This window comes from Toxorhynchites rutilus, chromosome 3 (assembly GCF_029784135.1).
Source record: "Toxorhynchites rutilus septentrionalis strain SRP chromosome 3, ASM2978413v1, whole genome shotgun sequence".
In the NCBI taxonomy this organism is placed as follows: Eukaryota; Metazoa; Arthropoda; class Insecta; order Diptera; family Culicidae; genus Toxorhynchites; species Toxorhynchites rutilus.
Genome location: NC_073746.1, coordinates 152,187,443 through 152,215,264, shown reverse-complemented (window position 1 = coordinate 152,215,264; position 27,822 = coordinate 152,187,443). Strand labels below are relative to the sequence as shown.

General features: G+C 38.2%; 1 protein-coding gene and 2 non-coding genes across 4 annotated transcripts in view; 2 read left to right on the top strand and 1 right to left on the bottom strand.

The window, feature by feature from the left end:
- The window catches only part of LOC129777103 (homeobox protein 5), a 399,412-nt gene that overhangs the window by 214,897 nt on the left and 156,693 nt on the right, over nt 1-27,822 (top strand). The window lies entirely within an intron of this gene.
- Nucleotides 1,241-1,405, bottom strand: LOC129780965 (U1 spliceosomal RNA). Its single transcript, XR_008744048.1, has one exon. It is a non-coding gene; the product is annotated as a U1 spliceosomal RNA (small nuclear RNA).
- LOC129780954 (U1 spliceosomal RNA) lies at nt 1,841-2,005 on the top strand. Its single transcript, XR_008744046.1, has one exon. It is a non-coding gene; the product is annotated as a U1 spliceosomal RNA (small nuclear RNA).

Here is a 27,822-nt window from a genome sequence, read left to right as displayed (position 1 = left end):
TTACTCTGTTGTTTCAATGTCATTTTTGCTGAAGAGTCTTTGAATGTTAAACTCAAAGAAGCACAATATAGAATGTTTTAGTTTTGCAGTTCATTTTGAGAAAAATCATTTTTTTTCACTTTTTCGCAAAAATGACTTTTTTTTAAATTCATAACATTTGAACCACTGAACAGATTTAGATGATCGACATATCAAATTGAAGCTAATGAACCATTTTTTTGAACTAATAGATTATTGAATATTGAACCCGAAAAAAATGGATTTTATTTCCGTAATTATTGATTGAAGTCGTTTTTTATTATTTTCATGGCTATGGACTAGAGCGCCATTTTAAATATTTTTTCTAGAAAGCTGAGGATTTTTTACAAAACATATCTTTTTTTTTCGTTTTTGAGATATTAACCGATGGTTCAAAAAACAATTTTCCCCCTTTTTTCCACTACAAAAATTCATAACTTTTGAACTACTGGACCGATTCAGATGATCGACAAATCAAATTGAAGTTATGGGTTTCGCACATGATTATTTGTGCTCCCGTGGCCGAGTGGTTAGCGTCAAACCTAACATGCCGGGGGTTCGGGTTCGATTCCCGTTCTGGTCGAGGAAATTTTTCTTCAAAGAAATTTCCTCTGACTTGCACTGTGGTCACGAGTATTCTAGAGCTTGCCACTCAGAATGCATTCAAGGCGTGTTATTTGGCATAGAAATCTCAACTAAGTACTAATGAAAATGACGCAAGTAATACTACGTTGAGACGGCGGAGTTCCTCTAGGAACGTTAGTGCCATATAAGAAGAAGAAGATATAATATTACTTTTTTGAAAAAAAATGTCTATGGTGAAGCTTTATTCGTGAATTACGACACATTTGTCATCATTAGTAGAATACGACCATAAATGTTGTTATGAATAGCACAGCAAGTTAAGATTACAATACAGATGTGTTTATTTTGATAATGCAAATATTAACGACATGATACATAAACCGATAAAAATGCGTTATAATATTAGTCCGTAGCTCTTCCAGCGTTTATATGTATATTTTATTCAATGTTCAGATCGTAATTTCTATCCCATTCACCTTGTTTATCATCATTATGCTAACATTGATAACATTATATACGAACCTCCCACCTTATATATGATGTCTCCCACTGTTTTAAAGGCATCTTAACATTCTGCAAATAGAGTATTGTGCAAATATAATATCTGAATAAAGAATGACTTTTATGAAGTACAGGATCGGGATGTGCGCGAACGCACTTCCCGGCTACCAAAAATTTCACACACGAGTTATCCACATGAGGGATAATCGCAGGGGTCAACCCAACCGTAGGTGCAATGGAAGAGTCTCGCCCTGGGGGAACCGCCTTGATGATCACGGTAACCCCTGTGCCAGGTAAGTATGCTCTGCGGTGGTATCGGCATCCGAGAGCATCTCAGAGGGGATTGTTTCTCTATCGATCATTGCAATGGGAGTGCGGTGCTTTACATAAATCCAGTAAGAATAAACATGTTTTATCAGAAGTTTTTACCATTCTAAAGTTTTCCGAAAAGATTGCAATTTTTTTTTAAATTTTGAAGCATAGATGTATGTAAGAAGCCTTGTGTTCCTTGAATGTATCTCGAAAGTAAATTTCATGCTCATGAATTGACTCTTATCACCAATTCAAGAATCATTGCAGTAGTGTAAATCTACAGCATGGCTACAGCATTGTTAATGATCACCTTTCCAATTCGAATTCCAACTAGAATAAGGAACGTAAGGTATGTCCAACATATAAATCGCTACACAAGCATGCCTCTATGGAGAGCTACCGTAGGCCGAAACATCACCAAAGCATACTTACCTGGCACAGGGGTTACCGTGATCATCAAGGCGGTTCCCCCAGGGCGAGACTCTTCCATTGCACTTTCGGTTGGGTTGACCCCTGCGATTATCCCTCATGTGGATAACTCGTGTGTAAAATTTTTGGTAGCCGGGAGATGCGTACGCGCACATCCCGATTCAATAATTCATAAAAGTGTTTTGAAATTGAATACTGGTTTTACTGGGTACAAATTTGCATTACAGTTTCGTGATACGGGTAACATAGGTCTTAATTGTTCTTACATATTTGAACTATTTTTGTGAATTGATTTTTATTCTAATGAATGCAAACTTCACCTAGTGATCCCCGATTTTTTAAATTAATCGTTCATCAGTTAATCGAATACTTTTCAACAGTTTGTTATTCGATACGATTAATCGCCCCAATTAATCGATTAATCGATTAATCGTCACACTGAGAAGAATAATTAGTTAGATTAATATTTCTCATTTGCTAGAAAGCCATCTTGAATCAAAAAAGTGTTCATTCCGCCTGAAAATCAATAATGATCTTGTACGCTCCACTAAACTCGTAAACGAAGCTCAATTCGCGTGTCGGCATTGAGTTTCGTTTACGAGTTTAGGGGATCGTCAAAGATAATGATTGATATTCAGGATAAAACTGCAGCGACCGTATGTTTTTTTTTGGATCGATTAATCGACGTAAATTATTCGTTCGCTTCGATTATTGGTTGCGCAGTATTCGTTCGATTAATAATCGATTTCTTTAGGAAGTATTCGATTAATCGATTAATCGAACGATTATCGGGGATCACTAACTTCACCCTCACATTCATTGGTTCAACATCTGTAATGTTAATCATGATAAGAGAAAACAATTTTCTGAATCCAAAAATAAACTTATTCGATATTGATAAAATTCTCAATTCAGATAATAACATTACAGTAATCTCATTCACGTACCTCTACACAGCAGGAGATCACTGGAAAAGAAAATATGAGAGCAAACGATAGCCGATAACACCGGACTATATTTTTGATTCAATCTGATAACCTGCTTTCGATATGGGATCTGTGGCAATCCTAGGAAGAATGTTACCACCCTAAAACACACTCCATCGATAAATCATCGAATCAGCTCCACTCCTTCCACACATCCGAATTAGTTTATTCTCACCTACTAGACAAGTCCCAGCTTTTACCCATCCGATAAGAACAAACCAGTGTAAAGCATCGCGAACAATCGTAAAACTTTACTACCTGAACTAAAGGCCGCCCATAAAACGCTCTTCACCTGTAGATCTATCGGAGGGAGACCACCTGATGCTGCTCTAGGTACAGACACACGTTGCCGCTGCTGCTGTTGCTTTTTTCTTCTATCTCGGTGAAAAACATGATCCACAGATAGATAGAGAAATTTAGCGGGAGAGGGAAAGAAAAAGCTGAAGCATCCGAAAAAAAACGCTGACTAACGTATTTCGGAAGGAGTAATAAAAGTATAAGTAGACATAAAGCGAGAAAGAGCGATGAAAAACACACAGACGAGCAAAACAAGCCCCAGTAAACATTGGGAGCCCCATCAAAAACAAACAAACCATAGCCGAAGTCGTTTTTCGTGGCGCTTGTTCGCTCTATGAAAAAGGTGTGCGAGAGGCTGCCGGCAGTGAATCCCTGCTCTGTCGGGCCGAGCCCGAGGCGATCCAAACAGCAGCCATGTGGATTCGGCCTTGGAAGCTTTGACTTTGATATCGAATACAGATCTTTTCATTATTCGGTTCGAATGGCGGAAGATATGTCGTTTTTTCCGTGATCTTTTGCTTATTTTGCATTGTGTCCCCTCAAGTTTAGACAGATGTCAAAGCGATCTTCGATGGTTAGACCTGGCAGACTAAAGATCTCATTTTCAGAAAAATTGTTAAAATCGAAAGCAAGGTTTCAAAATATTCTCGATTGAGAGCATGGTTAAACCTCTGGGGCAATGTTTTATTTGCAAACCAGAACAATATTTCAATGCTTTCGATTCTTGAATACAAAATTTAATCTTTTTTTTCTTTCTTTTATTACAGGTATGAAATGCAAAATGCAGGATGCTTATGGAATCTCATAAATTGCCAAATGATGATATGGAGCAGAACATTTTCTTATGGAATCATTTTTGACTAGAATTTCTATTAATTGATAGGAGGTAAGGATCTTCTTGATTGATTGCAAATAGATTATTTCATAAGTGACGGCAAACTAACCATTAGAAAATTGGCAGAATACTTGAACTTCACTCAAGAACCTGTTTAAGTGCAATGTATGATTCGGGGCTCTGACGTGTTGCATCAAAATTGATGCCGAAGAATCTGAATTTCATACCAAAGTCAAACTATTAACTTCTAGCGGCCATCGAACCTGACATTCTACACCCAGCATTAATTTTTTAGCACATCTTTTGACACGATAGAGTAAAACAAGAGGCACATTGCAAATAAGCACGCTTTAACCCTTTTCGCATACTTTGGTTTATGTTTATGCTCTTCTTCTTACTCTTAGAAAACATTTTCCATGTATACTTTTAAAATCCAACTTCATTTACATTCCAACCGGCCTCGGATCGATCCCTACTTAGCGTCGTTTGGACATTTTTTTGGGTACTATTCCAAGCTAACGTTTAGTCTGAGATAATGAGAGGGTTTTTTATCTGAATTATAGTGATTTTCAACACTTTTGGCTGGCTCGTCACTTTTACTTCCATTTTTGGCAGAATGTCGGGAGTGAGAATCGAACTTGTGACCTTCAGCGTGAGAGGTATGGATGTTACCACTACGTCAGATCGCCATAATGAAAGGTCTGCTTCATACATACAAACATTTTAACACTCTTGAAAAAGGTGCTTCTATTTGAACACTTCGCCCTTCAGCACACGAAAAATATTTTTTTCTGCCATAGATGATTTTTTTTTTCCAACGCTAGTTTGGGTGTACGACTCATTGCTATACAATCGTGTAAAAAAAGTAAAACAAAAATTCGAAAAATATTTTAAATACTGATATTTGAGCCGTATTTTTTAATTTTTTTTTTATTAGGGTGCCCATTTCCATTTTATGGTGGTCCGAAAAATATTTTTTTCTCTTTTTTCCAAAAACTGACTTTTCAAAAATTTATAACTTTTGAACCGCTGGCCCGATTCAGATGATCGACATATCAAATTAAACCCAATTAGCCAATGAGTCTTCTTCGAAAAAATGCCATACATTTGCGAAAAAATGGATTTTGTTTTCGTAATTATTGATTGTATTCGTTTTTTCGTAGTGTTTTGTGTTTTTTCTGGAAACCACTTTTTTTCATAATATATCCAACAATCAGATATATGATTTACATGTAAACATGTCTTCAGTCTTCGTTCAATATTTCTATGCGACGAGCCGATCATGCGCCTACATTGATTTATAGCGACTGTATCATGGTTGCATTATTAATACTCATTCTAATGTCTAATCTTTGACTCTCATGTTATACGTAGAGAAATAATTTACTTTGTTTTCGTAATTATTGATTGGACCGTACACCGGGGGCATACAATAATCACATAAATAAATACATCCGAAATGTTTCGTTTAATCTATATCCCAAATCTTTGTAAAACCAGTACTGGTGCTAGATACAAAACGTTCTGAAATGTTTTGATGGAACATTTTTTTAGAGGCAAGTTTGGGATTTTTTTTGCGGAACTTTTCAAAACATTCCTTTGGGATGTAATTGATCAAACTAACTTTCAACACTACTTTCTAGCGTTATGTGCAAGAAAATGTGTAGAAGTTCATTGATTTATTTACCTATTGTAAAATAAATCATAATTCAAGGGTTTGAGGACACCAAATCTTATTTAATCCACCTAAAAGTGTTGTACTTGCATCATATCTCGATCTAAAGTTTTAACTGTAGGTCATCTGGAGACCGTCCGAATTATCCTCATGTGGCCAAAAACCATTGAAACGGTCACCAATGAGTTAGTTTTGACGAACCATGAAGTTCGATATGTCGATTTTGTTCTGGTCAACAAGTGGTTACTTGTTGTGTTGGGTTCAGGAATGAAGGCCCTCTCCGGAATCTGTAGACCAATTCCGATAGAACTCTAAAGGTTCTCAAATGGAACAAAATGGGGTTTCAAATGAAATTTGTCGTGTTCAGTTCGGTTCAACCGTTTCCGAGAAAACTGAGCCGCAGCATTGGTAGTCTGGATAATAAAAGAAGTTGATTTGAAAGATTGTTTTTCTCACTTGTTTCAATCGTAATGGTAACTGTCTGATTACTATTTCAGTTAAGTGCGAAATTCTATGTTTAGCTTCTATTAATACCATTTCGAAGTGTTGACAGTATGCTTCTTTATAATGCTTAAAAATGGAAACGAAAAAGCTGTTCAGTAAAATAAATTATACAATGTAATAAGTGATTCGATGAGAACCACTGACGAAAAGAACCTACAGATGATTATCACTTTGAATTTAATTAAATAACAGGTTCAAAAATTACATTCAATTTGTTTAGAAAAATAAAGTGAGTATTTCTCTTCTGTTGAGTTCTGCACTAAGCTTGCTTTGTATATAATTCTGAGAATGCCAGGAATCGATTGTGCGAGTCAGTTTAACATGATAGCAAGATAGAAACTGTACAATTTCGATTTCGTCTGATTGCTTCGATTTATAGTCTTGGTTAAGAAACCGCCTTGCAGTCCGTTCAAATATATGCGAAATCATATTCTTTCGCTTGGTTGCGATTTCATCAGGGGGCCACCTACGAGTTGCACAAATGCGTGCGAAATCATGTTCTTTTGCTAGGTGTACAGTTCAATCGCGACTGAAATGAACTTGCGAGTAAATGGCTATATTTATAGTGTGCATTTAGGAAGTTTGATTTCAAAGTTTTTGTTTTTGAGCTATTGAAACAATTTTTTTTGTGATCAATAAGTAAAAAACGTCATTCTTACACCTTTTATCTTTCGAATGAAGTGATTTTTATACTACTTCGTTTAGCGCTCGTTTTCGAAACATCGAACTTACACCCTGGTACAGAAATGAAAAACGTAGCCCTACGTCAAAATTGTTGACGATTCACACTGGCTGAACGAGATTGCGTAATAGAAGTCGCAAACGGCATATTCTCTGTACTTGCCGTCGTAATAGTTGCAAAAGGAGGGAGCTTAGGTTGAATTATTTGCTTTCTGCCTCAGTGCCCGTAGAGGAAGCATTGCATTTTCATTCCGAGCGAGCGATTTACAAGCAACCGATTCGCAGAGGTATAAAGTTGCACAGAATAAATGTATTTGGAAATTTCATTAACAAAAGCCATCGGCGGCGCGCTTGCTGGATCGAGACTATGGGCCTGATTCTCGAATACACATCGAATATGACTGTCTATCGGACCAGGGTTGTGGTGAGCAGAGCGATGTTATTTCGGATGTGCGTAAGATAGAAAAAGAGGTGATGAAATTATCTTCACTCTCTGACTCGCTTACGGGCATGCGAGATCAGATCGCTGCTCAGATAGACAGCGCGTTAAAGTGCGGTATGGAAGAATTGAGACAAGATGTAAATGGGTCTCTTGAAAAATTGATTTGTGAGAAATTGGAATCTATGACTAGTTCTATTTTAACAATTAACGCGCAAAATAATTTAGCTGCAAAGAATGACTTGCTCATTGAACTGGTACAGTTCATTCTGAATCGCACCAGAATATTCCGAAACGTAAGAAACGAAAATTTCAAAATAATGATGATGATAATGTACATCAAAATAAAATAAGTTTTGCGGATGTTGTTAAAAGTGCGAACACTTCTAACAACAATAAGATAATGGGTTATAGTAATAGTACTAGTATCATGCAAAGTAATCGTAAGACTCATCCGGTTATTGTAATCAAGCCTAAAGAGTCCAAACAAGCTTGCGAGGATACTCGGAAGCATTTGAAGACAAAATTAGATCCAAGAACACACAAAATTAGTAATTTCAGAAATGGAAGAAATGGCTCCATCATTGTTGAGTGTGCAACTGGAGCTAATGTAGACAATGTGAAAGATGACATCGAAAGCAATTTGGGTGAGAAGTATAGTGCTGTTGTTCCCATATCGGTGCCCAGATTAAAAATCGTGGGTATGAGCGATCAGCATTCCTCCGATGTTTTCATTGATTACCTCCGAAGTCAGAATGTAGGCATCGAAATAAAAGAATGAAAGGTTTTAAATGTGTACGAAAATCCACGCTTCACCTACAATAAGTTTACTGCTGTAATTGAAGTAGATGTTGACACATATAACTGTTTATTGAACGCGAAAAAAGTAAATGTGGGGTTCGATCGGTGCTCCGTAGTTCCTGCGATTAATGTATTAAGATGCTTCAAATGTGGAGAATTTGGACACAAGAGCACGGATTGCAAACAAAATTTTGAAACGTGCTCAAGGTGTAGTCAGAAACACAAGACATCTGAATGCAAGTCAACTGTGTTGAAATGTGTTAATTGTTTAAAAATGAATAAAGAACGGAAATTGAATTTTGACGTCAATCATGCCGCATTTAGCTCTGAATGTTTAGTATATCAGAGACTTTTTGATTTGAAAAAAAAAGCAGCTTGCATTTCAATAAATAGCAACCAGGTTCCAGAAGAATTGTGAACCAATATTATATTTTGTATTTGAATATTGCGGGACTGTCAACAAACTACGTAGCGTTACGTCAGATTGTTGAGGAAGAGCGTCCATTTCTAGTCCTTTTGTCTGAAACACACATTGTTGAAATAGAATCATTTGATCAGTATAGTATTCCGGGATATAATGTTGCTGCGTGTTTATCACATTCTAGGCACACTGGCGGTGTTGCTATTTATGTCAGAGAATCAGTTCAATTCAATCTTCGCCTCAACGAAGTGTTTGATGGTAACTGGTTCTTGGGCATTATAGTTGAACATGGCATGAAGATGGGTAATTTTGGTGTTTTGTATCATAGTCCCAGCTCATACGACTTGCGTTTTGTTGAAATTTTAGAAAACTGGCTTGAAATGTTCCTTGACTCTAGCAAATTGAATATATTAGCTGGTGATTTCAATATTAATTGGCGTGATGACTACAATTCGAACCATTTGAAGCGTGTATCCGATTTCTTCAATTTGAAACAAACAGTACATGAATTTACGCGCATTTCCAGGCACAGTAAAACTTTAATTGATCATGTTTATTCCAATTTTGATACTATTTACACAGTCACGGATACCCATTTGAAAATAACCGATCATGAGACTTTAATTATCAATATTGTAGATAATCTCGTGGTAAATGAAGATGTTGTGAAATTAAAGGAAATATTCGAAGCATGCTGTTTCGAATCTCGTAGTGAGAAGCCTGGATTTTCCATTCGAGGTCGGTAATTTAGATGAATCATCAGCTGTTCTAACTAATACCTTGAAAGAGTGTACAAATCGGCTTGTTACGCAAAAATTTGTTCCTATGAAAAACTCGAACAGCTGGTACAATTTGGATCTTTTACGCCTGAAACGTGAGAGTGACAGATGGTACAAGAAATTTTGTAGAACAAATGATGGAAATCATTGGAATATGTACACAAACGCGCGCAATATATATTTACAGTCGATTAAGAAAACTAGTTGTGAATATATTCAGAGGAAGATTGATCCGCATCAAAGCAACAGCAAGGAGTTATGGAAAATTTTGAAATCTTTATTAAAACCTAGTAATAGCAAACCGCGGTCCATAACATTTAATGGCACACTTGAACAGTCTGAACAGGCTACAGCATCTAAGTTTAACGATTATTTTGTCAATAGTGTTTCATTGATCAATCAGTCCATTGAATTGGTTGATGAACCTGATGAAATAAAACAGCCGGTTAACAGTAGTTGTAGATTTGAAAGTTTTCACCCAATTACATTGAATGAACTTAGAACTATTTGCTTTTCTTTAGGAAAAACGGCTGGAGTGGATAATGTCAATGCTAGAGTTATTCAAGATTGCTTTCATGTCATCGATCACATCTTGCTGGACCTTATTAATAAATCTTTGCTAACTGGGCATGTGCCTATGGTGTGGAAGGAATCTTCAATAGTTCCAATTCAAAAGGTTGCTGGAACGATTAAAGCCGAAGAGTTTTGTCCCATCAATATGTTGCACACGCTAGAGAAAATATTAGAAGTAGTCGTTAAAGGCCAGCTGCTGGAATATTTAAATTGCAATGCTTTGCTAATACCAGAACAATCGGGATATCGGGAAGGTCATTCCTGTGAAACCGCATTGAACTTGGTATTAGCAAAATGGAAAGAGAAACTAGAGTGCAAAGAGAATATCATTGCTGTTTTTTTGGATCTAAAACGCGCTTTCGAAACAATTTCTAGGCTCTTGTTGTTGAACACGATTAAGCGCTTTGGATTTACGAGTACTGTATATAAATGGTTCGAAAGCTATTTAAATGACAGAACTCAACGGACTATTTTTAATGATACAATTTCGAATCCCCTAGGGAATAATCTTGGAGTACCTCAGGGAAGTGTATTAGGGCCCCTTTTATTTATTATGTATATCAATGACATGCGAAGAGTTTTACGATTTTGTGATATCAATCTTTTTGCAGATGATACTGTGTTATTCATTGCAGCTAATGATTTAGATCAGATCGTTTTACATTTGAATGGAGATTTACATTCTTTAAGTAGATGGTTGAAGTATAAGCAATTGAAATTGAACATAAGTAAAACTAAATATATGGTAATCTCGCGAAATCGTTTAAATGAAAACGTCTCCATCGTTATTGATAATGAGACTATTGATCGAGTTCGGGACATTAAATATCTTGGCGTGATTATTGATGACAAACTCAAGTTCAACACTCACATTGACAATGTCATCAAGAAAATTGCCAAGAAGTATGGAATCTTATGTCGATTGAAAAACGATTTAACTATTTGCAGCAAAATACAGCTATACAAATTAATCATCTCTCCTCATTTAGACTTTTGCTCTTCCATTTTATTTTTAGCCAATGACACACAAATATCGAGATTACAGCGCTTGCAAAACAAAATAATGCGGTTGATACTAAAATGTAACAGATTCACTTCCTCATCTTTAATGTTGGACGCTCTGCAATGGTTATCCGTGAAGCAAAGAATTGTTTATTTAACTATGGTGTTCATTTTTAAAGTAATTAACGGTTTGCTGCCTCGATATTTGTGTGATCGAGTTGAAAGAGGAAGTGACTTTCATAGTTATAACACTAGAAACGCGAATGAAATAAGACCACCTAATTTCTTGTCATGTGCTTCACAAAATTCGTTGTACTTCAAAGGAATAAATGTGTTCATCTCGATGCCAAGACATATTAAATGAGCAACAACACTTACAGAATTTAAGAGGCACTGTATTTCACATGTAAAAGCTGTGTTCTCTTAACAGCTGAACGAGTTTTTGTTTATTTTTATGACGAAGATCTTTACTGACGAAGTTTTATACGAACGGATAATTTAATGCGGACAATTTTTTTGCAGTTTGTTTTCAATATTTTCAAAGAAATCTGACGAAGTTTTTTTTTTGAACGGATTATATTATGTAGATTATTTAATTTTTTTTAAATCATCTATTTTTAAATTTGTATTGATCTCTATTATGTCTGTCATGATCTTGGTGATGATGAACTATTTTTATTTTTATTTTGTCGTTCTTATAGTTACAAAAAAATAAAAGTAGTCTACAAAAGTTTGAGCGTCGCGTGCGAGACACAGATATAAAGGATATTAAATTGAAAGTTTTTTTTTAAGTGCCGATCTAGGAATTTTTCGTAAAGGAAATTTTCTCGATTTCTCTGAATGAGGGTATTCACAGTCAATCTAAAACAAGGCTGGCGGTTGGACTTGTGCTCTGGTGGACCACTTGGCTGCAAGGGCCTCGTCGGGACCGTATCGGCTCTGTGGCGGACATGACTGAATATTGGCTTTTTTGGACATTGCAATTTTTTGAACTTATATCTGTAAACAAAATCAGTTCGTTTTTCATGTTTGCTAAACTGATTTCAATGTTGCAAAAAAATTAATTATCTTTTAGATAACTCGTCTTGCTCAAACCTCTGTAGGGGAAGGAGGCGGGACCATCATCATCATCATCATCATCATCATCATATACACTTCACGGTGGAAACGGAATGAAACGTATCCGCGATGACAACGGTACGGTGTCGACTTCTGGATACGAGATTAGTTTCCCACTAAAACTTATCATAATAATATCAAATTATCTTCAGATAAAATTTTTGTATGAGATTATTATACTACACGAAGAAAACAAAGTTTTCCATTCACATTGAGTACCAGTTTGATACGAAAAAGTTAATTTTCATTAATGATTTTTTATTCGAAATGTGCTCATTCTGCCTGAAAACTCATTATTATCTTCGACACTTCACTAACTCGTAAAACGTAGTTCAATTGCGTGCCGTTTGTTCCGTTTCCACCGTGAAGTGTATTCGAGAATCAGGCCCTATGTGGTACAAATCACGAATCGTTTTGTTCAAACTGAATAAGTTATAAAAGGATGAATCTTAAGTTGCAATATTTACATACACAGTGTAGAACGAACACTGCATTTGCATTTCGAGCGAACGTTGTACGCGTGCCTGATTCGTAGTGTTATATTAATATTGAGCTTCGCTAGGTGGTCCTCATTGACAGCATGGGTAAGTATGCACAAAAAAGCACAGAATAAATGTATGCGAAAAATGAATTCTACCAATTTTTGCCAATTTAAATTGTTTATGGAATAGGAAATCGTAACGGATAGCATATTAAACAAATATTACTAAATCTCCAATAACCTTGGTATGCAAATCATCAAAATCCGTTCGCTGTACAAATAGTTATTAACGTTAAAACTATTTCAGAAAATTTTTACCTGTTTTCTTAGTTGGCACCAGAGCTCGGCATAGCCATATTCAACTGAGGATAGCCAGGGGACTATGAAGTAATTTCCCTTCGTATTCGATTGGAAATGACTTTTGGCTTCTTCCAGCAGTTTCTACGTCAACCTACAGTCAGTCGGGCGTTTAGTCGCTATCTCCCTCTACGATTCGACTATCTCATTTAATTTTTCCCCATCAATTGGACTTCATTGCATTTTGAAGTGACTCCTTCCAGACTGAAATCGTTTCTCTCTCTCTCATGTATCACGTATGCATGTATCGATGTTTGAGTTCAACGTGGTTTGACATATACTACAGGTGAGCCATTTTTTTTTGTATCGTACACAAAAATTACTCACACGTATAAAGTAGCGTGCAGTGTCGTGTTCAGAACCACTGACAAATTTGTTAAATTTGTTGATATAAACCAGTTTTTCTGTATGTTATTTTTCACAAAATTGAACTTGCAGACAAGGTGAATTAAAATTTTGTTTAGAATTCCTCCCAAACTGCACGCTATTTACTAATACTAACGCGAGGACCTTTGTATGCTACAAAGTTCGTTGGTTTCAGTTCACGCTGGGTAGACAATAAACCGTCCATTAATGGTGTAACTACTATTTTGCATCAGAAGTCAAGTTTACGTTTCACTTTATAAGGACGTAAAATAAGATTGTGTACGAGGGTTTGATGTTTGATTGAAGTCAGTTGAATGAAGAGGCAGATTTGAATTCATTAGTCACGACAAATAGAATAATCATTGACTAGAACAGTTCATCAGTCATCCTCGCTCTCAACGCCCGTCAATTCATTTTTCAGTCAATTCAAATAATGTTGACGGCGAAAGCCGAAGTACTCCTAGTCGAGTCTACTGAGGCTACTTAGAGGAAGTCGAAGCTACTTAAGCTACTGAAGCTGCTGAGAGGAGAGTCGATTTTCATTTTTCATCTCCGAAGATTTCGGGCCCTTCCTTGTTGGTACCATTTCTGACAGAGCTAGTGCTACTTAAAACAAATTCATATCAATTCATATCCTACATCCCTTTATGGATGTTGGGGATGAATGATGTTGAGAAAATACCCAGAAACATGTTCAAAGGTCGGCGAAGCCTACACGGAAGCGCTTGAATGTCTATTCCTGCTTCACCAGTCCTTTTTATCAGACATTGTCACTTCCGATTATCACTTGTTCCGATCAAAGAAACTTCCCTGGCTGTACCTGGCGCTTCGGTTTTTATGAAGATACGAAAAAATGAGTTTGAGAGTTTCGTTTTTACGTTTTTCGTAAGCTGTTTCTCTCAATTATTTAAAACGCAGAAGAAAAGATTCGGAAAAAGAATTATGATTCTTATAGAAAAAGGATACAATATTTTTTTATAAAATTTCCTTATAATAAATGAGATGAATTCAATAGAACATGAGAAAAAAACAAACATACGATAAAAAATGTTAAGTTGAAATGACGGAATGATCGATAGTAGCAGTAATTGCATCATGAAAAATCGGAAGAATAGATCGCTCGGAAATGTGAATAGAGTTAAAAAGAAAACGAAATGAAACATTTTATACATTTTTTTCCCTTTTTTAACGTGAGTTGTTTTTTCGTGTTTATTTGCTTCGTTTTAAAAATTTAAGTTGGATTTAAAAATGTAAATGTCAAAAGTCAATAATTTCAGAAAATTATTCCATGTTGTAAATGCTCCGGAATATCGCAATGTTCTGTTGCTCTTTTATCTCCGATTGGTCTCCTATAATTCAATAGCCAATTGTTATTCAGTCATTCTTGCTCACAGAGTGTATTTTTATAACAAACAAAATCGGTTTCAATATTATTTTGCAATAGAATTTATTGTTAATAGTACATTCGGGATACATTCAATTATGCATACGGGTAATTGTTACATTCGGGCAATTGGAATTGAGGTGAATGTCCATGGTCTTTTTCGAAGCAGGTTTCAGAGCCAACAAGCATTTCTTCGTATTAGTGAATTTTCGTTGACTTTGAATTCATGGAAACAAATTATTCTCTCCCACAAACCAAACCCTCAACCGGTGTGAACCCAGATGGAGACAAGATTTCATCAGCAACGCAGCACCGACATTCGATGAGAACAACCCAACAGAGTAATCATTAAAATCAAGTGTTAAGTGCAATCGTTTTTGGGATGGATCCACACCCCATATTTCCCCAATTGGAATAAAACTTTTTCTCGGCCCAAGTGCGTAAGTGTTAACCGTTTTCAACCATTCGCAATCGTTTTGTTGCCCCTCTTTGGGGGCAGCATTGGAGGTGGCTGAGTGGTATGCTGAACTCGGAGAATGTGAGCTTGGAGAGAAAATCGTTTCCTCGTGCCGCGGCATGTGGTCACAACAATCCGATGGGTGTCGGTTAAAGCTTTGGAATTTTCTGCGAGCGCTGTTTGAAACAGCTGATGCATCCAGGCTTCCCACCTGATCTGAAGAGTTTTCAATCTTTCGACGGGAAAGCGTAATTCCTCAACTGTTCCATACCGGTCAATTGTGCAGTGTTTTTTTTCCATTAAACCTCTTTGCCACAAAGGCCTCCAAAAATTGCCTACATTTTATTTGACCGTTGAAGTAACTTCGCACCTTTTGGTTCACCTAAAGGTATTGTCGCATCGACGCATCAACCGATCGCGACGTGTGTCGAATATCAAGTGTGAGCGTGTGTGTGCTCATCAAATTTAAATCCACATCAGGTCACACCATTCGTCGATTCCCCCGTTGAACGCCAGTCGCCACGTCGGACGCAACGGTTCGGGGACGCCACATGCTGATGAGCCGAAAGGCCAAACCCTTTTTCACGTCTAGCTCATCGTAACCCCCTTTTCGAACTGCTTTCTGTTGACTTGTTATATTATCACATTGGATTGGCATACATGCGAGCGGAAAGGTCATAACAGGGTTCCACCGATTGACGGTTTCACGTTTGACTGCCTGTGTGACTTATCCCGGCGGTATTTGTTTTCGATTTTTACAAGTATCAATCGTCTGAAACAATACGCGCCGCAAATTATGACTAACTACTGGCTGGCAGGCAATCGCTGTTTCCACTGCTCTAGGTGCAACTCTATTGCAGCGATTTCACACCACCGGACTACCGTAGCTTTAACGTGTGAATCGCACTGGAAGGTCTCTCCCGCACGTTGGAACCCCAGAAATGGTGCAGAAAAAAAACCGTCGCTAGGAACTGTTACGGCCACTGAGTTCGTATACCCGCCGAGACATTGCGCGGTACCATCGCATAGTGTCACGTACCCGTCTGAATGACCGATCAATTTTAGAATAAATTATTAACCTATCACCGCTTTAAGCTGTGGAATAGCATTGCAGAAGTACTACGACATGAGGGGGAACGCGGTGTGCGCAGTGCGGGATATTTATGAATAATCATTTTCCGGACGTGGGTTGATGAAGACGGGCTACATTTCGTTTGACTGGGTGATGTTTTTGTACGTTTGTTCCTCAAACATTTATTTTTGATAATTTTCGTCTAGTTCGAGAGTAAAGGTAAAAATTTGAAATACTAAATATTGGTGGCGTCACGAAAAACGTCAAATTTCGAGCGCATTTTGCTCAATCATTTCTTGATGGCTTTTCGAGATTTTCGTACTTATAAATTTTGACACTCCTAAAAAACCTATATATGAAATTATACATTTTTTCAATATATTTTTTTTCAAAATAGCACTAAAACGAGATTATCTAATTTCACATACCTTTGTTGTGTACATTTGATGTAACGCCGGGGAACAGTATTCGTTCAACTGTTCAATTCGTTTAGTGATTTTCGATATTTCAGTTTCAGTTTGGCTCTAGACAGCGATCAATCAACAGAGGATGTTAAACTTGAGAGTTGATAATTTTCAAAATGGTGTTTGTTATTTCGCTATTTTGTTATATCTGCGGAGTCACTGACTACTCTACTGCCCTCTATGGAAATAATAATTAACACCAATTCGATATAATATACGATTTTGACACTAATAATATACTGTAAGGTGGTCGACTGCGACTACAGCGTATCCTTTTCAAAGATGTTGAAATTCAACATGCAACAAATTTCTTATCGTATTATTTATGTGTGTCCTAAACCGGTTGGCCGACAGTAGCTGAATATACGTTATACGTGGATCAGAGTGCATCCAGGGTCACAGGCAGAGATGCCAACCTTCCTGATTTTTCAGGATTTCCCAGACTTTTTAGCACGCTCCCTGATATCCTGACGAACACTCAATTTATCCTGATTTTTCTGAAATGATCCTGATTTTTCCTGATTGTTGTACTCTTTATATACTAGTTTCCATGCCAATGTTTTCTGTCATGATAGTTCTCCGGTTAGCACTTCAATATATCTTACATTAAGTTAAACTTTGTATTTAACTTCTTTTATCTCTACGCTCAATTGTTTCGTGGCTTCCCAAAACAGTGCTAGTAAATTCATGAAACCAGATTGTCTGACGAATTTATGAAATTACAACGAGTTTAAGTTTGAGGAACAACATTGCTTTATAGAGGATACGGTGTATGTAGATGTAACTCCAGAGTTATGATTGTAGGAATACGTTTCAGAGTGTTAAATTACTCAAGAGAAAATTTTTGAATCCACAGTCAATATAAAAAGATTTTATATGTAATTTGTTCGTCTGATTAAAAGTAGAATATACTTAAATGATGGGACTATAGTAAATATATACTAAAATATGTACTAAATATCATAAAAATTAGGAAAAATTCAACAAGTCTTCCACTGCTGATATGCTTTCCTCAATTGTTGAGTAAAGATTTATTCCAAAGCATGGATAATGAATTCAGTGAAAATTGGTTGCTGTAGGTTTTTCGGAAAAATATAAACGATCAAAAAGTCAGGCAAAGCTCTAGCATTTCCGCTCATGCGAGAATTTATACCATGCTTATTAATTATTTTACATATTCGGTCTTCGCCCGGAGGAAGATATACTCCGTTTCTAGTGGGATTTGGAATGGATTCGACAAAGCAAACATGTTCTGGGAGGATAGAATATTTAAGCTCTATGAAAGATGGCGAAAGATTGTGAAAATGCAAAATATCATCCCAATCGGACTTAAGGGAGAGTGGCGCAAAGCGGTCAAAGTTTGAGTTTTTTGTAAATCGAAAAATCAATCAATGACGAGTAATGTAATTTCAAGGCATTTGGAAACAATTTTTTTTAAAACCCCTCAAATTTTAACGCTCCGACACCAATATATAAAGTTAGAATGAGCTAATGTTTTGCATAGGGTGTATTATCGTGCAAAATCAGCATTTCGCCGCAAGTTCCGAATGAAACATCGAGATAACTATTTTTATTGGCATCCAACACCATGCGTTTCGTCTCGTATTCCAAGAAAAAGTCCCAGAGTGTCGATTATTGACAAAAAAGATTATAGGAGGTTGTGTCCTAGATACGACCGCATTGTTGACGTAAAACTACGCTGCTATTTTATATAAGTCGTTTGTTAATAACTTCGGATATTATTTTATAATGCTGTGAGATTTTAGAAATAACTGTTTGGTTCAATGGTTTGATAACCCTGAAATGTTTTTTTTTAAATTTTGGAATCAATTGACGATAATTGATTGATGGCTTTTTCCGAACAATACACTAGCTGATCGTATGTCGCAATTTGTTTCATGTCAATGCATTGCAAATTTACCTCGAACGCTATTCCAGTGGCCTTTTTCGCAATTGACATAGACTCAGCTACGGTCGATTATATACTTGTTGTACCAGCACCATTATTCCACATCTCATAACTACATCAATATAACTTTGGCACCGCATGGAACCATGCATGACAACACTTGCAAGTATGAAATATCATGCTACATGTTATTTAGTGTTGCCTCAGTGGAATCGCACCTCTAGACATCATCCGAACAACGTAACCCAAGCGCCAAACGAGCGTTCGTCATAGCATGCATGCAGAGTCATACATCGGTGGCTAGAAGCTACTAGGAATATAAACACTTCTTATCATTTTGCGCTATTCTCAATAGAAACTGGCATCGAAAAAAATTGCATTACTTTTCCATGCTCAAGATAGGCGCAGCTGTCATCCTTAGTGGAGAAAGTTTTGCTACTGGCAAGCGAAATCACATACAAATTTCCAGAACGACATTTAATTTATTGGTGACTAAATAAATGAAATAAACTTTGTCTGTCAATCTCAACAACCTCGAAAAGAGTGACATTGCTTCATTATGATCAAGATTAGCGCAAATGCAATCATAGTTGAAAGTAGTTTTACGACTGGCACGTGAACCCAAATAAACTATAACATTCCAGCACGACATTCAAGATGCTCGGTATTCCCCAAATAATTTTTTGGCGCACAACCTTAACGCCTGCTTCGCCATACCGTCAGTTCAATTCATTGAATGCAATGTCAAAGGCGCCAACGAAGCCTTTATGATGACGGAAAACAGACAATTTTAACTGCATGGAAAAGATTAAATATGACTCAGCAGAGATTCATCACTAATACCCTAAAGCAAATATTTCCCTCCCACACTTATTTTACGTACGGGTTATGAAACACCCACGTACGGTCATGAATATCCATATTTCGGTGCCTTGGAGCAACTAAATATACACACATATATCTCCGTTTTGCGCTCTTTTCAACAGAAGCCCTTTCTGTTAATATTGCCGGTCTAGATTAGCTTAACTGTTATCCTTGGTGGAGAGTTTTGCTACTACCATGCGAAACTAAATCACAGACCAAATTCTAGAACATGTATTTTCTTGGTGAGCCGACGATAGCCTAGCTTGATAATTCCCTTCACAATTGTGTAGCTCAGAACCTTTATGTAATGGTGTCAGTTTGATGTAATGATTGCAATGCCAGATACATCAGCTTATACTCTAGGCAAATATTCCCCTTCGTTCTTCTGCCTTTCCTTTGTTCACGGAGACTTCAAATCTTACGATTTACCCTTCGTTGCTCGTCGATAAGTTGCTCGTTATTAACAGCTCTGTTCGGGAAATCACACAAATCAGCAGAACAAGTGTATGGGAAAATGGAAACGCTTCTAGTTTTCATGAATTTTAACCATTTACACACCAGGGGTTTGTGATGTATAGAATATCAAACAAATCTTAGGAAATTTACGATTCGTTTGATATGTAAATCGCCAAAATCCGTTCCCGGCAAAAAAAGTTATTAACGTTAACTTTGTTTCCTAAAACGTGACCTGTTTCCTGATTTGGCACCCTTAACGAAAGACGTATAGTGATTTTCAACACATTTTGGCTGGTTCGTCACTTTTTACTTCCATTTTTTGGAAGAATGTCGGAAGTGAGAATTAAACTCGTGGCCTTTAGCGTGAGAGGCATGGATGTTGCCACTACGCCAGATCGCCTCCCTAATGAAAGACGTAGTTTTACGTAAAAAAAAAATCGAGATGACACTAGATCTCGACGTTCCATGAAATTCTAAGACATTTGGCATCAATTTTTTTTCTCGAAAATCCGGATTTCCTTTATTCACCCCTTGGGTGATTTTTCGATTTAAAAAAAAAACTCAAACTTTGACCGCTTTGCGCTACTCTCCCTTAAGTCCGATTCAGCTGATATTTTGAATTGGGTGTTTCTTCGAGGTGGTGAACATTTTTTATGGGGTAACTTTTTGAAATTCGAAATGACCATTGAACTTTGGTCTTGAGAAAGACCGTTTGGATTTAACTTGTCTATAAAAATTGAAAACACTTGGAATACTTTTAAACACTAACTGGATTCATTCAGCGGTGTTACTCACTGTCAAAAAACCGGGTATGAGCTATAATTTGGTAGCAATGCACAGTATCGCATCATACACCACGATCTGTTTAGTTTGGATTATGAATTTACACTGATGCACGGAGCAATGTTGCATTATTTTACGCAATAAATTACTCTCGGACGAATATTAGCCAACTACATATTACGATTCCGTGATTGCTTATGAAGCATATACCGAACCTCGATATCGTCCGGTGAAGTGAGCGCATATCGAACATAAAGATTTGAATCGACACACTAACTTACGATAGCAAACCATAAACTGAAGAATTGCCGCTACGGGGGAGTAATTGTTAAGTTGTTTCTTTGTCTTTCCTTCTCTTAGATAGATTAACGCCTGATGGTAGCTACGGTTCACGGATTTTGCAATGATATAGATCAGGGCTCAACATTTTCAAAGACGAAACATGAAAATCGACTTTCCTCTTAGTCTCTTCGCTTTGAGTAGGACTACTTCGGCATTCGCCGTCAACATGACTACTACTCCACGCCGACATGTACCTCGTTGCTCGCTTACATAATCTTATTTTAATGTCCATATGATTTGTGATGCAAAAAAGAAGTTAACGTTTGTATAAAAAAATGGACAAAAATTGCCGATTTTTCATGGGTTTACCTTCATACGCACTGACGAAACTACCCATGTACCATCAATCATCAGAAGAAAATCAACAGAAAAAAAATTGACAGCACAGTGAAGCTACTCCGTTCAGAAATGTGCGCGTCCAAAAAACGATACCCCGCCGTGTCGAAACGAACTCCGTGCGGCACTTTGTGAACGCCGGACATACCCGTTCCGACATCTACAACATCTAGGCACTATTGGACAACAATCAGAGCATCGAAAGAAATCCCGGCTCCGGATGGCCGGCGACCGAGCGACAAGAAGCTCCAAAGGATGTTGAAGAGGAAGATCGAGAGAAAAGTGGCTACATCACTGCGTGCGCTTGGTCGGGAGGTCGGTGCAACCGGTCAAACAGTGAAAAAGTTCCTGGCGAACATACATGTCAGGAAGCGGAAGTTCCGTCCACTGCTCTCGGAGCTGCCGGCAATGACGCAGCGGCAGCGACTGAATAATATGGTCAAGTCGATTTTCCCGGCGAATCGCGACGTGGCGGTGGTGATGGACGACAAGACCTATCTCACCCTGGATGACAACGACTGGCAGGGCACTTCGTATTTTACTTCCCCCACGAAGGAAGTGAGCTCCGAAGTGAAGTTTATTTCACACACCAAGTTCCCCAAGAATGTGCTGCTGTGGCTCACAATCAGCGAGAAGGGGATGTCAGAGCCGATCTTTTTTAGATCCGGTCTGGCCGTGAAAGGGGAAATTTGTAGTACGAAATGCCTGCCGGAAGTTGCGTCGTTCATCAAGCAATACCATAATGGCGAAGACGCGGTGTTCTGGCAGGATCTGACGTCGGCCCACTACTCGAAGCGATCGTTAAAGAAGATGGACCGGCTGAATATCGATGTGGTACCCAAATCGGCGAACCCGCCCAACGTCCCCCAGCTACGTCCCATCGAGAATTTCTGGGCAAACCTGGAGCGTAAGATCTACTCCAACATTTTTGTCGCGAAAACTGAGAAGGAATTGGTAAATGAAACTGAGAAAGAATCCAAAAACATGCCTATATGCATTTCCGCCGCCAAGGCGAATGTTCCGGTTAGTTGCCGGAAGGCCGCTCGCAAGAATTTTTATATGCAAGTAAGCTAATATAATTACCGTCTATGGGGAATTTATCAAACTCAATTATCTGTCTTAGTTTTTTATCACCATCCGAAAAAGTCATTGTTTTCAATGCAAACGTTACACCATTAATGGATGGTTCCATTACTTACCCATCGTTAACTCATCCACAATTTGCGAATAAGAGAGAGAAACGTATTCAGCCTGGAAGGGATTCATTTCAATATGCCGTGAAGTTCATTTGACGGTGAAAAAATAAACGAACACGGACCGTCGTAGAGCAGATAGCGACGAAAGGGCCTGAATGACTCTTGATTTATGTTGACAAAGAAACTGCTGGAATAAGAAAACACCCATTTCCAATCGAGTGCGAAATCCGATGGCATCATAGTCCCCTGACTATCCTCAGTTTAATATGACATTGCCGAGCCTTGGTATGGATACATTCAAATTGTGCTTTGGTGCTACTCCACTTGCTCCTTTTAGATGGCAAAACTAGAGCAACAAAAATTGAACCATTGCAAGGGTAGGATTGAGCGTTTGCGATCTTTTAAGATATTATAAGGTCGAATTATAAGCGTTCAAAATCTTTCATTATATCCTACATGCTCAGTACCTAAATTTTTATTATATCCCCAATATAATTCCCCAAATCATATTATTGTGCACCCTTGGCCGAGTGGTTAGCGTCTCACATTAACATGCCGGGTGTTCGGGTTCGATGCCCGTTCTGGTCCGGGGATTTTTCATCAAAGAAATTTCCTTCGACTTGCACTGTGGTCACGCGTATTCTAGAACTTGCCACTCCAGAATACATTCAAGGCGTGTTTTTCGGCATAGAAATCTCAACTAAGTATTAAAAAATGACGCTAGTTAATTATTTTTTTTAATTTTATCTGTATTATAGTGATTTTCAATTCATTAGGCTGGTTCGTCACTTTTACTTCCATTTTTGGAAGAATGTCGGGAGTGAGAATTGAACTCGTGACCTTTAGCGTGAGAGGCATGGATGTTACCACTACGCCAGATCGCCTCCACGATGACGCTAGTTGATGCATACGTTGAGACGGCAAAAGTTCCACAGGGAACGTTAACGCTATTCAAGAAAATCATTCGGTTAAACGTAGTCCTACGTTAAAAAGAAGAATCCGTTCGTATCCTACTTTCCAAACAATTCGCATTCGTTACAAACCGATTTGTATACGACTCGAATGCCAACCTGCACTGTGTAAACTTGGTGTTGATTGCTCGCTGGCCGGAGCGAGAATAGAATTAATAAGGCAAATGACATTTTTGTTATACTCCCACTCCAGCACGTCCGGATCCTAGATTAATATTTCTCTTCTGCTCAGCCTCTGCGAGGCAGTGCGTACTTTGCACTGCGTTTGTATTCTGAAGCAAAAGACTTTGCATGTCTTTTCTACACGGTCACAAAATAGATACTGACGGTTTGCCGAAGCGGAAGCAGATTTTACTGTGTTCTCTTTTTTCACTGATGGGCTATTCAAAATTGTGCCACGTTGCTACGTTAGGTGCTCGTTTTGGTCGGCACCGTTTGAGGATGTGCGAATGTGTGTGGCTCGTTTTGCATGTAGAGCATCAACATTGTTCAGTAATTCGATAGTTTGATCCATCAACATTATAAATTTTCTATATTGTGATGACATAATCGATTGATGCAAACATCTCTGTGAACTATCAACAGAAGATCTAGTTATAAGCGTTTAAAATCTTACATAATTTTGTCACATGTTCAACTTTTGGAGTTTCATTTTGCATCCTATACCATTCTGTTAATCATAGACCTACGGAAGAAAGCACAAAATTATTAGAAGACATGTTGCTGCGCTGCGATAATCGCGAGGAAATGTACTTTCAATCTTAGCAAGCCTTGAACGGTAGCTGTCGAATTTTTTCACCTGCTCCAATTTTTGGAAAATTGAAAAATATATATAATTAATATTCGTTTGATATTTTTCCATAACGCTATTGTGAATAGTGAGTGCAACAAAAAAATTGGAAATCCATACTAAGCAAATAACCCATACAATCGATAAAAAAGTCGTTGTAATTGTGATTCAAGAAATCAACCGTACAGTGTTTTAGATCTCACCGTATCGAGGCCCATATGGCCTCTTTCAGCGAGGGCGGTTCTGATGAACCTCCCGAAAGAAGTTTTCCTGAACTCTACAACCATCAAAATGAGTTTGGAGCATTAACAACTTTGCTTATGACAGGCAAAAACCAATCTCCACTTCCAAAGAAACCTCTTCTAATTGCAAAAAGCATTCGAGCACAGGTCGGTCAGATCGAGAGTGCACGGACAGCAGAAAAATGTACACAATACATTCTTAATACAAGAAAACCAAATCAGATCAAAGAGCTGCTCAACCTCACTCACTTGTCAGATGGGACAGAGATCGAAATTAAGCTGCACCCTACGCTTAACTCATGCCGCTGTGTTATCGCGTCTTGGGACATTGCTGACATGACCGACGATGAACTACTGAGCGAGTTGAAAAGTCAACGAGTAAAAGCAGTGAAACATATAAAAAATACGCCAGTTTTTGTTCTGACAATGAATCAATCAACATATCCTAAGCATGTGAAAGTTGGTCTGCTACGAATTGAAACGCGGACGTATTACCCAGAACCGATGCTTTGTTTCAAATGTTATCAGTATGGTCACCCCAAACTCAAATGTCCCGGCCCAAAAAGATGTTACAATTGCTCCCAAACACATGAAGATGCAAGAGAATCATGCGAAGAAAACTCTCATTGCCTCCATTGTAACGAAAACCACAGACCGTCCAGTCGTAAATGTATAAAGTACAAAGAAGAAAAAGCTGTCATCCAAACAAAAATCGATCTCAACCTCTCGTTTGATGAAGCTAGAAAACGTGTAGCAACTGGACACACTACCTACTCTAAAGTGGCCGCTCAACCTCGCCTTGATCGGGCTAGACTAGATGCACTACAGGAAGAAAACAAGAAAAAAGATGAACTAATTGCACTCCTAACCGAAAAAGTTAAGCAAAGTGAAGCGTTGGAACAGAAAATGGATGTAATCCTTAAAGTGCAAGCAGAAAAGAACTACGAATTTGATAACCTACTTAAAACAGTCCAAGAGCATGAACAAGCAAACAAACAGCTTGAAAAACAAAACTCTGCTATGAAACACTACATTCAAAAACTTCAAGAAAAAATCCAATTCGAGACGCGTAGTACCAACAAAAGTGAAACTGAAACTAGACGAAAATCAAAGCGTGTGAATGCTCGAGCATCATCATATCAACACAGTCAGGAAATTTCTCCCGAAAACAACCAACCTCCCTCCAAAAAGTCACAGTTACCAGCAACTTATCAACCTCCTGTATTATACGCGGAAGAACAAGTGGTGGATATTTCCGATTATGAATTAGAGTTCGATGAAGATTCTTCACCTCACTATGTTCGGAAAACCCAGTAAATCAACACCAACGCACAACAATCAACCCACCAGACTCAACGACGCAGACGTCATCAACAACAACAACACTAACAACAACCACGCATCTAACTGGATTGAGACGAACGAGAATGTACAAACTCCCTCACCTTCCGGCCGGGAATCCCAGCAGGATAACATACTTGTCCAGGACGTTACACCCACACCTGTTAATAGCGAAACCCTCTCTACGACCAGTAAAAACAGTAGCAGCTGCTCAACGCCAATTAGCACCGTTAGTTCTGCTTCCAACATTGAAAATGATTCCAAAACTCTAGAATTTTCTTCGAACGATGCCTATCAAGAGTCTATGCATTTCCACACACGGTTCCTGACAGTAGATGTTCCCGAATCTCGGAGCAACCCTTCAAAAGCTTTCGATGTGAGGGGCCTGTCCCAACAACCAACTTTACGTGATTTTTACCAACTGTGGGATCCAGGCGAAGGTTCGAGTTCCCGAATATCAGTCCCAATGATTCAACATCATTCACCACCGCCTACGTCTTTTCATCTTTCACAAGCTGCAACTACTACCGGTGAGGGGTCCGTTAACCCCGGGCATTTCCTAACACCGGTCCTGATTGTAGATGTTCCCGTACCTCGGACTGATCCTACAGCAGCTACCGGTGTTGGGGACTTGCCCTTACAGGCAAGTACCAGTAAACGTATTGACAACAGACAATTCTCCCCAGCTACCTTCTCATTCTCAGATACTGAATTCAGACGAGTACGAGACAACGAGAACGAAAGTCAGTTCAGCAATATCTCCGAAATCAACACAAATAACAACGAAACTTTCCTTCTTCAATGGAATGTGCGAAGTATATGGCGAAACTATCCCGAATTCAAAAAACTCGCTGATGACAACACTCCAGCCGTTATCTGTTTACAAGAAATGATGACCGATAAAACCAACAACCTTCTATGCAACAATTACAACTGGATAACACACAATCGTCCAGCGAGCCTAGGGAAGGGAATCGCTGGTTTGGGCATTCGGAATGACTTCTGCTACCAAAGCATAAACAATACCACTGATATGCACGCTTGTATTGCCAGAATTGGCGATCCATGGAACATAACTGTCATTTCGCTATACATTCCAAACAATGCGAACAACGAAAACCTGGTCAACGAGCTCAACGAACTCATAAGGACAAGTGAACCTCCTTACATAATCTGTGGAGATTTCAACGCGAAACATGAAGCTTGGGGTGCATCTACTTCCACTACTCGAGGTCGCAGGATTTTTGAATGGGCTGTTGATAATAATCTTGTCTCGCTGAACAATGGATCACCTACTCATATACACTGCACGTCAGGATCATTTTCATCAATTGATATTTCTTTTGTTTCTGCTGGCCTCGTGTCAAACTTTACATGGTCAGTTGAGCAAGACAGTTATGGAAGTGATCACTTTCCGATTCTCATACGGTCCCACAATACGCTCCGCAACATTTACTATCGCAAAAGATGGCTTTTCAAGGATGCAGACTGGACTGCTTTTGAAATGATAATTGATGAAAAAATTCCAGCTGGTGCCACCATGTCGCTAGACAATATCACTGCTAACATTATCCATGCCGCATCACTTTCAATTCCAAAATCAAGTGGGAAAATCGGGAAGAGGAGCCAGTTTTGGTGGAACCAACAGATAGCGATGGCGGTAAAAAAACGAAGGAAAGCTTTGAGGAAACTCCGCAAATTAAGCATAGAGAATCCAAGCAAAGAAGCTGCGCGTTTGGAATATCTAGAAGCAAATAAGCATGCCAGAAAAATTATCACGGAAGCCAAACAATCATCTTGGGAACGATTCGCGGAAATCTTCAATTCGAATACTAACTCGTCGGAATTGTGGCAAAATTACAACAAACTTGCAAAGAAAAAACATACTGGAGCCCGTAGTATCTTCATCGACGGGAAACAAACGGATGACCCTCAGGAAATCGTCGAACACTTTGCCGAGTTCTTTGCGTCAACCTCATCTACAGCCAACTATTCAGAAGAATTTCAACAACTAAAACGAGATCGTGAAAAGCATAACTTGAACTACAGCTTTG